General features: G+C 46.9%; 1 long non-coding RNA gene across 1 annotated transcript; it reads right to left on the reverse strand.

The window, feature by feature from the left end:
* Nucleotides 1–3,246: 3,246 nt before the first annotated feature.
* Nucleotides 3,247–12,369, reverse strand: LOC120920822. Its single transcript, XR_005744779.1, has 3 exons — nt 12,143–12,369; nt 5,222–5,226; nt 3,247–3,258 (listed from the first exon to the last, which is right to left on the reverse strand). It is a non-coding gene; the product is annotated as an uncharacterized LOC120920822 (long non-coding RNA).
* Between the last annotated feature and the right edge of the window lie 4,066 nt (nt 12,370–16,435).

Consider the following 16,435-nt stretch of genomic DNA (forward strand, 5'->3'; position numbering starts at 1 on the left):
TCCAGCGATGAGAAGATCCATCTATCCAGAGCGCAGCCACGCCGACCTCCTCTCTCCGCTGGATACAGCCCAGTGAATGACGCGCTGTAGCTTTGAAATTTCTTATATAGGGGAGGCGGGGCCACCCATCACGTGACCCCGCCCCCTCTGACGCACCCTCTGCTACGTCACTGGGGAAGCCCAGCAAGGGGGAAGACTGGGAGAGAGCTGCGAGACTGCGAGAGAGCCGACGTAGAGCTACGGGCTCTCGCGCAGGAGAGCCAACCTGCCGCCGTAGAATGACGGCAGATCGGCAAGTAGTTAAAATCCATACCAGACCTGAAGGGTCTGGAATGGATATTTGTTGGGAACCCCACGTAATTTATTTTTTTAACTCGAAATCGAAGCTCATCCCTAGTGGCGGTGCCCAGAACCAACAATGTTCTTACAAGCTATAAGCAAGATCATTGAGGAGGAAAAGGATATTCACTAAGCATGACAGGATAGTCACTCAGCATCAGCATAGGCAGTCTTGAAGGGATCTGACATTTCAAATAAAATTACTCAGTTACGGGGCGTGGCTTGGCGCGCAATGGAGACGGCAGCTTAATCCGGGAGCTCCGTCGTACCCACAGCCTAAAGCTCGTCTCTCTGCACAGCTTGACTGCAGGATGCACAGGAGATCGTACGGCACTCCGCACACGAGATCCCGCCGCTCTTCGGCCACCCCAAAAGGGAGAGATATCGCCGATATCTTCAAATCCCAGACCTCTGCTCGAGACAACACAACGAGGCCCAAGATGGCGCCGCCGCTTGCCGAGGAAGACTTCAGCGAGGACTCCCAATCCGCCATCGAGGACTCGGGTAAGGGCTACTCACGCAACCATAGGCCCCTTACCTACGAGGACATGACAGGAATAGCTGCGGACATCAAGTCCACGTTTTCAGCAGCCATCACTGACTTGAAGTCAAACCTTATGGTCCTTAATGGCAAGGTGGAAATGGCGGAGGCAGAGGGAAGACGCAGGGATGGGGAGATACGCAGATTGGAGAAGATCTCCCATTCATATGCCGAGCATTTTATTGACATTAATAGGCACCTAGAAGACCTTGACAATAGGGGAAGAAGGTGTAATATAAGGGTGCGGGGGATCCCCGAATCAGTTGAGGCTGATCAAATACCGCTGGCCCTACAGAGAGTTTTCAACGGCCTACTCGAGAGGCCAGAAGACACCGCTATAGATTTTGTTCGCGCTCATAGGGCGCTCAGAGCTAAAGGCCCCGATAACCAACCACCGCGTGACATTATCTGTTGCCTTCAGAGTTTTGCTCTGAAGGAGGACATTATGAGAAAAGCGCGCAGAAATGAACGGATAGTTCACAATGGGGAAACAATAATGCTCTTCCAAGATCTATCCCAGATCACTCTGAAAAATCGCAGAGCGCTACGCCCTCCTCTCGACAAGCTTAGAGAGAGAGACATGCGTTACACGTGGAGGTTTCCATTTGCTCTCATGGTGAACCACAACGGCAAACAACTTGTTTTACGCTCTCCTTCAGATCTCCCCGATTTTTGCGCTGCCTTACAACTAGACCTCATTGACCTCCCTGAATGGTACCAGGAATTCCGCCTGACCCCCATGGAAAGGAGCCCCCCGGCGTCCCCGCTGACTTCCCCTGACAATCGGTTCTCCAAGAAGCAGAAGACCTCTCGCAGAGGTGGTTCCGTGGCTGGATCACTAGCAGGCACCCCTAACAACAAACCCCGGTCATCCAGGGCTCTGGATGAATACTAAACAAGAGATGCTGCTACACGATAGATCCTGGCTGCCCCCATGACTGGACACCCGTGACTTGTCCCAACTGAAACCTATGGAATGCTCTGTTCGGCATGATTTTGCGGTGTGGTGAGATCACCCCCCCCCCTCTCCTCCAACATGCACGGGACAAGGAAACCCAAGTTGCTGTACACTAATATCCCCGGACATCACGCCATCGGCCCCCTTGGTCCTCGGGCTCTTGGGGTGGGTTGTTGTGGGGGGGGAGGGGGTTGGGGAGGTTTTGCCCCCCTGAACATACAGTGAGTCTAAGCTGACCTTAATGTGTTCGCTGTTACGTTTCCCCAAGCTGGATAGCACTGCCGTGTTTATTCTCTATGATGGGTACTATGAGGTGTCTAGGGATGGGAGGTAAGAACTGATCTGAGACTACCTGAGCAATATCACCCATGATTACCCCACCATCCCTATAGGGTATGCCAGGACTTGGGGTTGGTTTTTCTTGCATTTTTTTTTTTTTTTTTTTCTTTTTATTATTATGTTCTGTTATACTGATGCTTTTTCCCCATAACTTGCTCCTGCTAGCTTTTCCTGCTAGATACCTGTTAGCTTTCTATACTAGAATGTGCAGAGTTGACATATATGTTGCACCTATATAAGAAGAAGATTTTATTTTCTGTTTTTTCTCACGGGCTGTGGGTCGACTACTCCGGTTCACAAGACAAATTGGTTTTTTTTTTCTCTCTCTTCTTTTTACGAGTTTAATTTCCAGTCTTGTGGCGACCTCAGCCTTCCCCTAACTGCCTTGACACCCCCCACATAGTGCGTTGGGAGGGACCCCCAGGGGTTCATCACAACACACTACTTGATATCCTTGAAACCATATTAGGTCTATAGGAAGATTACCTACCCTCTTTGCATCTTTCATATCGCTAACAATCTTTAATTCCACTCTTACCCCCCCCCCTTCCCCTTCCTTCTCCTCCCTCTTCCTCCATCTTCCCTTGTCTCTCCCCTGTGTGCGGCTCCAGTCCTGTGTCGCCCTGCCTTACCTGATGCCCAGTCTCAGCCCTAGTGAGGCGCACAGGTACTTGACAAAACTTACTGCCTTGAAACTAACGCTTGTCTTTTTCCTGATTAGTTCAGTGCTCGATCTCTACCTCCTGCAGCGGCCTTCCGTCTCTCTCTGCATCACCAAGATGGCATACTCATCTCTCGGCCAGAATCCTACGGTGATCTCTCACAATGTGAGGGGACAGAACACTCCTGAAAAACGGGCAACCCTCCTGAGGGAGCTCAGGAAAGGTAAGCCGAAATTTGTTTTCCTACAGGAAACACATTTTAAAACCGCTCAGGTGCCAAGGCTCACTGACTCCTACTTCCCTGAGGCATATCACGCCACGAATAGCCTAGCAAAAACAAAGGGAGTTTCCATACTGATCAGTAAACACGCTTCCTTTGACATTACCGACAGACTCCTAGACCCGGAGGGAAGATTTATCTTTCTGAAGGGGACATGTAATGGGGTACCTCTCACGTTGGCCAACGTGTATTTCCCTAATTCCTCTCATCTTACATTCTGCAGAAATGTATTATCTAAGCTCCAGGGTTTTGGCTCTGGGTGTATGATCTTGGGTGGAGATTTCAACATACCATTGAACCCTCTAGCAGACACCTCGACAGGCAAATCCTCCATCACGTATAGGATACTTAAAAGTATTAAATCTATGTTAGGGTCTATGCAATTGTTGGACTCCTGGCGCTTTACCCACCCCGAAGGAAAGGACTATACGTTTTACTCTGTTCCCCATAATCGCCATGCCAGAATAGATTATATTTTTACAACTCAGAGAGATCTTCATCTGGTTACAGGGGCACACATAGGCATCCAGACTATATCAGATCATGCCCCAACTTCAATATCCCTCAATTTACACAAGCCACCTCCTAAATCCAACTCCTGGAGACTTAACTCGTCCCTGCTGACAGACACACTACTGCTCCCTGACATTCACATCTTTCTAAAAGACTTCTTTGAACGCAATAACACCCCGGGCATGGACCCCCTGACTATCTGGGAAGCCCATAAATGTACAGTAAGGGGGGAACTCATTAGATTGGGATCGCAACGCAAACGAGAAAGGGAAAAAGCCATCAAACTCCTTTCGGATAAGATTCATAACCTTGAGACGCTTCACAAACAGTCCCTTTCAGAAAGGTCAGCAAGCACATTACTGAACACTAGGAAGGACCTTCAACAGCTCCTTGACTCTAAAGCTAAACGCCTTCTGTTTTTTAAAAAGAAGGTTTATTATGAGCACGGCGACAAGTCAGGCAGTTTTTTGGCTAGGGCCTTGAAAGACGCCAGTTCAGCACATAACATTATGGGTATAAGGAATAAATCAGGTTCCCTAGATGTGACCACTGACAAAATAGCCCAACACTTTCACGAATTTTATTCTAACCTATATAACCTTCCTGCTCAGGGAAATCCTGTCAACCCCTTTAAATCTAGAAGTCAGGAGATTGGAGATTACCTGACAGAATCCGGGCTCCCCTCCCTACCGGAGGACGTGGTCTCTCAATTAGAATTGCCTATAGAAAACTCAGAATTGCAGTCAGTTATTAAAGATCTCAAAACTGGGAAAAGCCCAGGCCCAGACGGCTTTACTTCCATTTATTACAAAACCTTTACAGAAATCCTTGTCGATCCCCTGAGAAAGGCCCTAAACTCGTTGGCATCCCCCAGGGACGTGCCCCCTACATTCCTCTCAGCCCACGTAGCTGTCATACCAAAACCCAATAAAGATCCCGAAAACTGTGCTAGCTATAGGCCGATTTCACTCCTTAATCTAGACGTTAAGTTGTTGGCAAAAATTCTGGCCAATAGACTACGCCCCCTTCTACATGACATCATAGGCCCGAGTCAAGCTGGCTTCATGCCGGGCATGGAGTCCAGGGACAATGTCATTAAGGCACTCAATTTAATATACGCGGCACGCACCCAGAAAATCGAAGGCCTTCTCCTGTCCACCGACGCGGAGAAGGCCTTCGATAGGATCGCCTGGGACTACATGATGGACACTTGTCAGCACATAGGTCTGGGGTTCCACATGAGATCCTGGATAGCCGCTCTGTACAAAAACCCTTCAGCCCGAATCAAGGTCAACGGCTCCCTATCGGACGCAGTCCAAATACATAATGGCACCAGACAGGGATGCCCCCTTTCACCCCTACTCTTCATCCTTTCCCTAGAGCCTTTCATCAGACGAATCATCGCCGAAAAAACGATACAAGGTTTCTCGTTGGCGAATAGGGAGTATAAGATTGCGGCATATGCCGACGATCTGCTCTTCTTCCTGACGGAACCCCAGAAATCCCTCCCATCTCTCATGCAGGAATTCACACTATTCGGCTATGTGTCCAATTTTAAGATTAATTTTACGAAATCGGAAGCACTAAACATAACCTTACCGGACCGAGCGGTAGAGACACTCAAGACTATATGCCCCTTTAGATGGGAAACGTCCGCCCTTAGGTATTTGGGAATTTGGCTAACACCAGACATTTCCCAAATCTATACTCGCAATTTCCCCCCCCTTTATACAGCAATTGACAGAGATCTAAAGTTGTGGAATGCCCGCAACTTCTCATGGTTCGGGAGGGCAGCTATTTGCAAAATGGTGATCCTGCCAAAACTTTTATACTTGTTCCGCAACCTACCGGTCAGGATTCCCCTACAATTCTTTAAACTGATCTCTGCAATACAACAAAGATTCATCTGGGCCCACAAACCCCCGAGAATTAAAGCCACACTACTGACACTTCCTAAACATAAGGGGGGAATAGGTACTCCAGATTTCAAAAACTACTACTATGCGGCACACGTAACAAGGATAATAGATTGGCACTGCCACCGCAATCTTAAGGACTGGATACAAATTGAGGATGACCTTAGCCCCATTCCCTTACACTTCTCTCCCTGGATGCCATGGGCCAGCTATCCTATATCTTTAAAAACACACCCACTGATGGGGACCACATTGAGAGTTTTCCACAGGTTGGCTGGGAAAACGAACCTATCAACCTCACTGAGCCCACTGACTCCCTTGTGGAACAACCCTGACTTCCCCCCGGGGATAGAGAACAGCTTTCTCCGCACCCCTGACACAGCTAGACCCATACTTGCCTTGGACTGTTTCCGGACAGGTCTGTTTCGAGATTTTGGGGACCTCAAGGCGGCCCTTAATAGGTCTGACCTCCCCCTATGGACTTACTTCCAAGTAAGGAGCTACCTGAACCACACGACTAGAAGACCAAATTTTAATAGGCAACCCACGGAGTTGGAGTCGGTGTGCCTGACAGGTGTACCTATACAAAAGTCTACCTCAGTTTCATATACCTGGCTCAGAGATCAGCCGGTAAAGGGTGATGACAGATTCAGAGAGAGATGGTCGCAAGCTCTGGATATTCCGATTTCAGGACCCCAATGGGAGAGATCTTGCACCTTTGCACATAAATGCTCCTTAAGCACTAGAACACAAGAAACCGCCTACAAACTGCTCACCCACTGGTACGCCACTCCGGTGAAGCTACACTCATGGTTCCCACAAACTCCTGACACGTGCTGGAGGTGCAATGCAGAAAGGGGTACCCTGATCCATATATGGTGGCAATGCCCGCTAATTGCTCCGTACTGGCAAACAGTCTGCGACACGATCAGATTGATCACAGAAACTAAGCTTAAACTCGACGCCGCCTGCTGCCTTCTACACATTTCCAACATGTCCTTTCGGAGTTACAAAAACTCACTATCCAAACACCTCCTAAATGCGGCCAAGGCCCTTATACCCTTGTTTTGGAAATCGTCCCGGGTCCCTTCGGTACGAGACTGGCTGTCCAGAGTAAAAGAATTCTATGACATGGAAGAAACAATAGCCCAAGCATCTGAACGCACCGAGAAGTTTTTCCACACCTGGTCACCTTGGGTTCAATTTAAATGCTCTGCAGATTATGATAGATTGGTAGCGGTGCCCGGATGATGGGGTCCGAGGCACCTCTGTGGACATGCTGTGATCATTGGGCGCAGGCCTGGAGTTGCTACTTGTCTCACTTTCCTAATGTGTCCCCCACCCCCCCCCTCCCCCCCTCCTTCCTCTCGCTCCTTCTAACCCCTTTTTCTCTTTTCTTACTGGACTTTTACTTATAGAAGCTTCATACAATACGACGAACTTATTCAGAATGTTAATTTTGAGGTTACATGATGTATATTTCATAGGGTACCATTGATAATAGGCCTTTGATCCTCACAGATCACCCTTTTCTTTCCTTTTTGAACAGACACAATGAGGTACTGTACATGCATCAGATATTGCACTGTTTACTGGAATGTTTGAAGTTCTGTATTACGCGTATATTGGGAGCTGTGCCTCCCATTGTTGCTCATCTAATTTATCTTTCAATAAACTGGATGTTAAAAAAAAAAAAATGGGAAAAAAAAAAAAAAAAAAATTACTCAGTTACATCAGCATCAGGTGCTTGGTAGCTGGTGGTGATCCAAGCCTGATTCATTTTTATGAAGGTCAGTCGATCGACCGAGTCGGTGGAGAGGCGCACCCTGTGATTGGTTACAAAGCCTCCAGCAGCACTGAATGTGCGTTCTGAAAGAACGTTGGATGCAGGACAAGCCAGTAGCTCAATTGCGTACTGTGCAAGCTCTGGCCAGTGATCCATCCTCAAGACCCAGTAAGCCAGAGGATTTTCGGTGGGAAAGGTGTACAAGTCTGATCTTTCCCCTAGGTATTCCCGCATCATGTAAAACAGACGCTGGCGATGGTTGCTGGAACCGGTCATACCTTGGGGCTGCGGACTAAAAAATTGTCTGAACAGATCGGTCAGACGGCCACCTTCTCCACCGCTCCTTCTGTGACTGACCGAAGCCTCAGCAACACGTTGTCCAGGACCAGAATTTTGTAACCCCCCAGTCTCTGGGAACGCGTTGCACAGACCTTTCTGCAAGGCCTCCCAAAAGATGTTTCATCTTCTGCTCCCTCTGCGCCGGCAAGATAAGGTCCACAACCTTATTCTTGTAACGTGGATCAAGGAGAGTTGCCAGCCAGTAATGATCCCTCTCCTTGATAGCACGAATACGAGGATCCTTCCGCAGGCTTTGCAGGATAAGGGAGGCCATGCAGCGTAAGTTTGCTAAAGCATTCGGTGTGGAGTCCTCTGGGTCACTGAGGATGACATGATCTTCAGCCACCTTATCCCAGCCATGTACAAGTCTATGGGTTCCTTGGGACTGTAATTGATCCCTTGAAGACTGCTGCTGATGCTGAGTGCTAGGCTCCACCTCCATGCTGACACAATCCTCCTCCTCCTCGTCCTCTTCCTGTGTGATAGGCGGGCAAGCAGGAACACTGTCTGGATAAAGGGGGCCTTGAGAGGTAAGGAAGTCCTCCTCTTCCTCCCTCTGTTCTGCCTCAAGGGCCCTGTCCATTATTCCATGCATCGTGTGCTCCAACATGTAAAAAAGAGGGACAGTCTCACTGATGCATGCACTGTCACTGCTCACCATCCTTGTGGCCCCCTTAAAATGGTAACAGGACAGTGCATGCATCCCTGATCAAGGCCCACTGGTGTGGGGAAAATAAACCAAGCTCCCCTGACTCAGTTCAGCTGCCATATTGGCACAGATACTCATTGATGGCCCTCTGCTGCGTGTGCAGCCGCTGCAGCATGGCCAATATAGAGTTTCACCTGGTGGGCATGTCCAAGACTAAGCGGTTCTTGGGCAGGTTGTATTCCCTTTGAAGGTCTGCCAGCCGAGCACTGGCATTATATGACCATCGAAAATGAGCACAGACTTTCCTGGCCTGCTTCAGGACATCCTGTTAGCCCGGGTACCTGCCCAAGAACCGCTGCACCACCAAATTAAGGACATGAGCAAAACAGGGCACATGGGTCAGTTGTCCCTGTCGCAGGGCGGAGAGGAGGTTGGTGCCATTGTCGCTAACCACCATTCCTGGCTTAAGCTGGCGTGGCGTCAACCACCTCTGAGCCTGCCCCTGCAGAGCTGACAGAACCTCTGCCCCAGTGTGGCTCCTGTCTCCCAAGCACACCAGCTCAAGCACCGCAAGGCATCTCTTTGCCTGCGTACCTGCGTAGCCCCTTGAACGCCTACGGAGCACTGCTGGTTCTGAGGACACATCAGCACAGGAAAAGGCCACAGAGGAAGAAGAGGAGGGGGTGGAGGACAGAGGTGTGTCACAACCAGTAGTAGCATTTTGGAGGCGTGGAGGCGTGGTGGTGGAACAACCTCCAACACTAATGTACCTTGTCCTGCGTCCTTCCCAGCTGCCAGCAGAGTCACCCAATGTGGAGTGAAAGATAGGTAACGTCCCTGTCCATGCCTGCTGGACCATGAGTCAGTGATAATATGCACCTTACCACTGACCAGCGAGGCATGGACATTGCCTTCCACATGCCAGTAGAGAGCCGGAATTGCCCTCCGTGAGAAAAAGTGGAGTTTGGGAACCTGCCACTGAGGTACCGCACATTCCACAAACAAAGGGGGCAGAATCTACCAACTGAAAAGGCAGCAGTTGAAGTGCTAGCAATTTAGCTAAGCTAGCATTCAACCGCTGGGCATGTGGATGGCTGGGAGAAAACTTATTTTCGGCGCTGCAGCAGCTGGGGCAGGGAAATTTGCGTGGTATAATTTGGCGTCGGTGTACCAATAGTAGATTGCCCGCAAGTACTTGGCTGTGACACACCTAATTCTACACCTTTAGTCCTATCAGTGCAGGCTTCAGAGAGGACTGAAGGTATAGTGGGGTTGGAGAGATTCCAGCAGATGAGGAGCAAGGATAGGTCCGGTTTGTTCTTTGGTGTGGTTCTTTGAGGTATGCTTGCCAACGAACTGCATGGCATGTTGGTCAAGCATGTGGTGCCCAAGCGGGTGATGTTTTGGCAACGTGAGATATGCTTGCGACATATGTTGCAAATAGCAGCGGTGCGATCTGATGCACTCGTCTCAAAAAAGGCCCACATCAAAGAACTTTTGGAATAACGCGGAGAGACAGCAGCGCCCTGCACATGCAGATCTCTGCATTGTGATGCAGTCGGTGTGCTGCCCTTAAGCTGGCCCCTGGAGGGCATTCTGCCTCGTTGGAGATGTGCCTCCTCCTCCTCCTCCTCTCTCCTATCAGGCACCCACGTGGAGTCAGTGACCTCATCATCCCCTTCCTCCTCATCACTGTAGAAAACCTGGAAAAATGCTGCAGCTGGGGGAACATGACTGCCAGATTGCTGTCCTTCTTGGGCACCCCCTCTCTCTGGGCTCACGTTACTGCCTTCCTCTAGCTGTGTACCATCATCGGAGCCTTCAAAACGCTGCATCCTCCTGCAGCATGTACCCAACACTGTGGTCAAAGAGTTTGGTGGACTCCTTAGGAGGACATGGTTGGGCTAGGGAAGGAGTGACTGATGCCATTGAGCAGAGGGAAGAGGCCGCTTTGGCAGCTGCTTTGCCAGACAAAGTACCCTGAGCCTGGGTGAGAGAGGATGAGGACGGCTTGGTCATCCACTCTACCAAGTGTTCGGCATGTTGCGGCTCAACACAGCCAGCTGCCGAAAAAAAGGACAAGCGTGTCCCACGGCCAAGTACTGATGAGGATGCACCGTGTCCACGACCAGCAGCACTGTTGCCTCTAGACGCAAAGCCTGCTTGCCCTCTTTTATCAGCTTGTGACTCTCTGCCTCTCCTTGTTGTGCTTCCAGACATACTAATGGCCTGCAGGGAGATGTAGCTGGACAAATACTGACAATACTTGCTGATCAGTCACTGCCTGTGGTATTAATATGACAACAACAGCAATTGTATTCACGTGGCTTTAGGTGCACACTGTGCAGAGGACACAGTACACCAAGTGAAAATACTTGCTGATCAGCCACTGCCTGTGGTATTAATATGACAACAACAGCAATTGTATTCACGTGGCTTTAGGTGCACACTGTGCAGAGGACACAGTACACCAAGTGAAAACACTTACTGATCAGCCACTGCCTGTGGTATTAATATGAGAACAACAGCAATTGTATTCACGTGGCTTTAGGTGCACACTGTGCAGAGGGCACATTACACCAAGTGGAAATACTTGCTGATCAGCCACTGCCGTTGGTATTAATATGAGAACAACAGCAATTGTATTCATGTAGCTTTAGGTGCACACTGTGCAGAGGACACAGTACACCAAGTGAAAATACTTGCAGATCCCTGCCTGTGGTATTTATATGAGAACACCAGAAAATGTATTGACGTAGCTTTAGGTGAACACTGTGCAGAGGACACAGTACACCAAGTGAAAATACCTGCTGATCAGCCACTGACTGTGGTATTAATATGACAACAACAGCAATTGTATTCACCCCCGGCTTTAGTTGCACACTGTGCAGAGGACACAGTACACCAAGTGAAAATACTTGCTGATCAGCCACTGCCTGTGGTATTAATATGAGAACAACAGCAATTGTATTCGCGTGGCTTTTGGTGCACACTGTGCAGCGGACACAGTACACCAAGTAAAAATACTTGCTGATCATCCACTGCCTGTGGTATTAATTTGATAACAACAGCAATTGTATTCACGTGGCTTTATTTGCACACTGTGCAGAGGACACAGTACACCAAGTGAAAATACTGCAGCTAGCACAATCACCTGCCTGCCTGTCAGTATATTAGGAAGAGCGGATCTAGGTAAACTCAATACAGTGTAAAAATATATATACAGCACCTGGGATGCATATATATCCTCTACACACTGTAACTCTAACTGACTAGCCTGCCTGCCTGCCTGGCCTGCCCTATCTAACTAAAAAAAATGACACTCTCTCTCTCTCTCTCTGTCTTAACCACTGCAACACACTACAAAAGGCCGACTTCCAGGCGGCCTTATATAGTGTGGGGCGTGTACTAAACCCTCTGAGTCATAATTGGCCAAAGCCACCCTGGCTTTGGCCATTTATGGCTCTCCGTTTTTTGCATGCTGTGATTGGCCAAAGCATGCGGGTCATAGTGCATGCTTGGCAAATCATCAGCCAGCAATGCACTGCGATGCCGCAGTGAATTATCGGCCGTGACACGCCACTCGAATTTGGCGCGATCGGCCCATAACGTTCATAATTCGATGAATGATCGAACATACGATGTTCGAGTCGAACATGAGTTTGACTCGAACACGAAGCTCATCCCTACTCCAGATGAGGCCGGACCAAAGTCTTGTAGAGTGGGAGAATTATCACTTTATCCCTGAAGTTAATCCCTTTTTAATCTAATGGGGGAAGAGGGCGCTAGTAAAAAATACCTCTAGTGGGGTGTTGAAAACGTGATCCCAAATGGTATATGTGGGAAATGTGTATATGATACACTCTAATGTCTAAACAATTATAACAAAAAATATCTCGATTTGACCATATGCAATCACTGTGCTAATATAGCACACACACTGGTGACCTCAGTGAAAGTCCAAAAAAACACTATCCAAATAGTGCGTCTTATTGCGGTACTCAAAACCATATGCAAAATTAAATAAAACAGTCCATGTGTGCTTATTGACAATTCCAAACGATCATTGGAGCATGCAAAAATGGATCTTGAGTGTTGCTACAGCCACCACCATTAATACATTTGCACCCGAAGTGATCTTGCTAAAAGGGAGGCTTACCAAAGTTAGTGGACCCCTTTCATATGAATTGGGTCAGATAAGCTGAACAGGTGTTAGTGCCTGCACACTGATGATAACGTGCAGACTGCAGATTCAATGCCAGTGATGATCAGGATTCCATCCAAAAACATTAACAGAGAGAAAAGCTATAGTGCATTACCGTTTATTTTAAAATCACATAACATAAAAAGCTGATTGGCCCCTTACTTGGAGAGTGCCTGCCCGGCACTAGGACTGCATGCATCTAACAGGACCCTCAGCTGTGTGGGTTGCTGTGTGAAGAGGCGCGTTGTTCAATTGCAGCGGCGTGCGGGATCAGCTGGTGTGCTGAGAAAGTGCCAGACTAGCCTCCGACAATTGTTTCGTGGGTTACCACGTCATCAGGGGGCCCCCTTCCCAGCATAGAGCAATTCACTTATCACTAAGTGGTTAATTGATTTCATTACTGAATTATAATTATACTTAAATAATTTGGCGCGGAAACACATCTCACCTTAATCCCTTTTTAATGCATGCCAATATTCTGTTTGCTTTGTAAGCAGCAGCTTGGCATTTCATGCCATTGCTGAGCCTATCATCTACTAGGACCCCCAGGCAGTGGTGTATTTAAGTTTTGTGCTGCCCTAGGCCTGACTAAACTCATGCAACCCCTAATTTAAATATGATCCACCTCTTCCTGTCAAAGTTACACCCCTTCCTGTTTAAGACCTGCCCTGAAAATTTCCACGGGGGGCACTAGTTCTGGGGGCCCTGGGGGGGAGGGGGTTCCCTTAATCTGCAGAGATTTCCTCTCCTGTTTGGCAATGGGGCAGGAAATAGAGGGAAATGAAAGGATGAAAAAAAAAACATTAACAGGAGTTATAACCCTTCCTTACTCTATACAAAATAGAAAAAATGTGTTGCCTATAGTTCTACTTTAAGCACAATTTCTGCTAAATTTATGGAGGACTAAGAGGATATAACCATGCTAGTGGTGTAGCAGAAAACATATAGCATGGTGATGAAGGTATGTGGTCCAGGCAGTGAGCAAAGGAAGGATTGGGGGCAGTAACAAATAAATCCATCTGTTTATTCTTCTCATCAGCAATAAACAGAAATAAAATTAAGATTCTTTAATATGTACAACTGACACACGCAAAGGATTTCAGGAGAGTTATACTACCTAACTGACAGATATAGGTGACCAGGTCAGTGTCCCTTGTGTCTGCGACATACCTATCATACCGACACCAGTGCAGCCACTTTATGGGGGTGCCAGACCGATTTGTCTTGCGGCCTAGTCCACCTCATAAGACTGGCGCTGTACTAAAAGTGTAGCGCAAGCCGGCGGGAACACTTTTTTTGCTGCCCCCCTGCAAAGCGCTGCCCTAGGCCTGAGCCTTGTTGGCCTAGCACAATATACAGCATTGCCCCCAGGTCCTTTTTCATCATAGAATCCCCCAGATGTTCACCCCCTAGTGAGTAGATTACATTTGCCACCCAAATGCATTATTTAAAATTTTTCTACATTAAACCTCATTTGCCATGTAGTTGCCCACCCCATTAAATGTCTTTCAGAAAACACCTTGGAGTGTTTGCTTTCCAAAATATGGTCATTTTGTAGGCTGAAATCAGAGGAGCCGGTAAAAATCTCCTGCTATTGCGAATTGAATGTGAGGAATCCGCATCCAATTCACAATAGTGTAAACCCAGCCTAAAGGTACTTTTGGGATTTCGGGCCCCTCTATGCATCCAAGCTGAAAAAAAAGTTTTACATGTGTGGTATCCCCATACCACACCCCATGTACATAACATAGGGAGGCAAAAAGAAGAAAACTGCATCAAATTAAATGGTTAAATAGTTAAATAATTAAATTAAGTCCTCAGTCCATATGGAATAACCAGTCCTCAATAGATGACATAGATAGGATATTATTCCAAAATATTAGTCCATGGGTATTATATAAACCAATCCGCAGTTGTTAAATTGTGTAGAAAGTTAAACAATCTAAAGGTCAATATCCAGAACCCAATGATCCTTAGAATGACACAACATGAGGTAAAAAGTGCCCAACACCATACCATAAATCCGCTTACCAGATGGCAAGCACAAAGGGCGTCTGGCTATAACCCAGCCATGGCCTTTAGCTTGTAATGATGAGCTGATTCAAACAACAAGTGGGCTGGATAGATGGCTAGATTCCCCTCAGAGGCTCTTAAAGTTCGTGACCAATATGTAATCATACATTCAAAAAGGAAAAGAAGCGGACCATAGCGTGATATCGTCACAAAATTTTAAATATAAAATAGAAGTACACTTAATGGATAACAATTTGCGTATAAAAATGCTGTCCGGCAAACAATAGGAGCCCTTTCCCCGTTAGAACGACCTGGTGACGTCAATACACGCCCCCCAGATGCATTTCGTCACAATCTGACGTTTTTAATGGGGATTACATAGTAAGCTTAGCATAATGTTTTTAGTGGTGTAAATATGCTTATGAAGTATGTAAAAAAATAGTTTTTGTGAATAAAAACTAATTTTATTTAATTTATTTTCCAAAAATTGTAATAAGAAATTATAACTTCAAAAAACTCAGTGTGCCTTTTATTAAATACCGTGGACTGTTTAATTTCCAAAAAAGGGGTCATTTGGGGGTTATATGTTCTGTCCTGGCATTTTAAGACCTAAAGAAAGAAGATAGGCAGTCAGTACATCAGAAATTATACATTTTTTAATATATATTCTTTAGTTTGTAGACTCCATAATTTTCACACAGAATAAATAATATACAGTGATTTGGGCTATTATTACAGAAGAAATGCTGTGTACCTTATTTTCCGGCGTATAAGAGGACCTTTTACACCGGAATTACACAGCCAAAAACTGGGGGTTGTCTTATACGCCGGGTGAAGCAGCTGCCCAATAGATATTAGCCCACCGGGTGCTCTGTAAAGCTGTATGTAATTCAGTTTATACGCCGCACAGCCAATCCCGTCAGGCGATGAACTCTGTTGATGACTAGAGCCTGCTAAGCCTGCTCGGATTGGAGTAACAACCTCTGCCAATCCGAGCGGGCTGCGGCCTCTTATGCCCTGTACACACGATCGGTTCATCCGATGAAGCTGACAGATTTTTTCATCAGATATCCGATGAAGCTGACTTTCATCAGTCGTGCCTACACACCATCAGTTAAAAAAATGATTGTGTCAGAACGCGGTGACGTAAAAAACAACGATGTGCTGAGAAAAATGAAGTTCAATGCTTCCAAGCATGCGTCGACTTGATTCTGAGCACGCGTGGATTTTTAACCGATGGACGTGCCCACAGGCGATCATTTTTTTCTATCGGTTAGTTAACCATCAGATGATTTTAAAACAAGTTCCTAGTTTTTTAACCGATGGATAAAAAACCGATGGGGCCCACACATGATCTGTTAGTCGGATGAAAACCGTCCATCAGACCGTTTTCATCAGACAAACCGATCGTGTGTACGCGGGATTTGTTTTTAAACGGTATTTTAGGGGGTCGCACAAGGGGGTCGTCTTATACGGTGAGTAGAGCACAAAACCACAGTTTTAAACCGAATATTAGGGGGTCGTCTTATGTTCCCAGCCACCTTATATGCCGGCAAATGCGGTAATACATTTTGGCCTAAATTTATGAAGATAGATTATTTATTTGAAAAATGTAATAACACCAAGTAAAAAAAAAAAAAAAAAAAATTTGGGTGATTAAATACCACCAAAAGAAAGATCTATCAGTCTAAAAAAATATATAATATTGATTTGGGTACAGTTTTGTATGAGTAATTGTCAGTGCTGAAAACTGAAAAATGGCCTGGGCAGGAAGATGGTAAAATAGTCTGATCTTGAGGTGGTTCAATTAATGGCGGGCTATCAGTGGCCACTGCTGTTCTAGCTGCACACAGAACAGATAGCTGTGGTTACGGATGGATGTCTGAGCCAGGACAC

This window comes from Rana temporaria, chromosome 13, assembly GCF_905171775.1.
Source record: "Rana temporaria chromosome 13, aRanTem1.1, whole genome shotgun sequence".
In the NCBI taxonomy this organism is placed as follows: Eukaryota; Metazoa; Chordata; class Amphibia; order Anura; family Ranidae; genus Rana; species Rana temporaria.